General features: G+C 46.3%; 1 pseudogene; it reads left to right on the top strand.

Moving 5' to 3' along the window:
* Window positions 1–332: 332 nt before the first annotated feature.
* LOC103582697 lies at window positions 333–949 on the top strand (annotated as a pseudogene).
* The last annotated feature ends 56 nt before the right edge of the window (window positions 950–1005 follow it).

Below are 1005 nucleotides of genomic sequence, written 5' to 3'. Positions count from 1 at the left end.
AAGTGACTTTTTGAATAAACTCTTTGGTATTCTGGAAAAAAAATCTTCAGATAGATAATATGAAAGTACTGAGTACTGTTATAAAGATCAGAATTCTTCATTGCTGGTCTGCTTCTGTCCACTTGGTTCCAATTTTATTTTCAAGCAGAATCTCCTTTCCTAGTTGCTCATCTCTCAGTGTCTACATATTATCTTGTTCATATTTCTATAGAAAGTCATCTCAGAAAGATAAAATTCATACTATTTTTACAATCCTTCAGATGTAAAGATGGGGCCCAGGTCACCAGCCCCAGACTGCACACAGCTAGGCATGCCTGAGGCTCTTGCNGAAGAGAAAGAAGAGTAAAACTTCCAATTACCTCATCTCTGTGGATCCAACAGGCTTGTCTGGAGGAGGGGACAGCTACATCGGGAAACTGTGGCCCAACCTGATGGGCACCAAGTTTACTGTTTATGACAATGGAGTCAACCCTGAGAAGGCCTCATCCTCTGCTTTGGAAAGTGGAACATTGCATAAAGAGCTGGCAGCTGTGTGCTATGAGACAAATGTCTTAGGCTGCAAGGGACCTCGGAAGATGAGCGTGATTGTCCGTGGCATGAACATGGTTCACATGAGAGTCTCTATCTGCCCCCGTAATGAGTATGAGACACTGCTAGCACTCTGGCAGAATAAGGACACAGAGAGTATCATCGAGCTGCAAAACAAGTCACCTGTCTGGAAGGATGACACGCAGTCCTACCAACTCGACTTCCGTGGGCACGTCACACAGACCTCTGGAAGAACTTCCAGATCATCCATGGTAATGACCCGGACTCTATTGTGATGCAGTTTGGCCGGGTAGCAGAGAATGTGATCATCATGGATTACAACTACCCACTGTGGCTGTGTGCACTGCAGGCCTTTGCCATTGCCCTGTCCATCTTTGACAGCTAGCTGGCCTGTGAGTAGAGGCCTCCTTGTGCCTTTTGGAGTTGCCCAGCCTAGACTGGAGCTTGCCTGCCTGC

Source organism: Galeopterus variegatus, unplaced genomic scaffold (genome assembly GCF_000696425.1).
Source record: "Galeopterus variegatus unplaced genomic scaffold, G_variegatus-3.0.2 Scaffold17405, whole genome shotgun sequence".
In the NCBI taxonomy this organism is placed as follows: Eukaryota; Metazoa; Chordata; class Mammalia; order Dermoptera; family Cynocephalidae; genus Galeopterus; species Galeopterus variegatus.
Note: the sequence above shows the minus strand (reverse complement) of the source record. Positions and strands in the feature narration are given on the sequence as shown.